We start from the raw sequence: 316 nt of genomic DNA on the forward strand, positions 1-316 counted from the left end.
TGACACTAGGGCACCTTCTGTTAAGGTGTATCGATGGTGGTGGTGGGAGGTACTACCACATCAGTTACACCTCATAGTGACCCCATGTTCAACAGAAGGGAACACTGCCCGGTGCTGTGCCCTCTCGAAACAGGATTGCTGCAGCCAAGGTGCCAAGCCATCTCGTTGAGGGACCCTGTTGTTTTTGCTGACCTTCGACAATTGCTAAGCTCACTATTTTATAGCTTTTGTTGGAGGGGAAATCACTTCATTGGGGGCTCTTATAACAATCCATACATCCATTGTATCAAGCATATTTGTACATATGTTGCCATCA

This window comes from Echinops telfairi, unplaced genomic scaffold (genome assembly GCF_000313985.2).
Source record: "Echinops telfairi isolate 266 unplaced genomic scaffold, ASM31398v2 ScPeMD7_655;HRSCAF=1070, whole genome shotgun sequence".
In the NCBI taxonomy this organism is placed as follows: domain Eukaryota; kingdom Metazoa; phylum Chordata; class Mammalia; order Afrosoricida; family Tenrecidae; genus Echinops; species Echinops telfairi.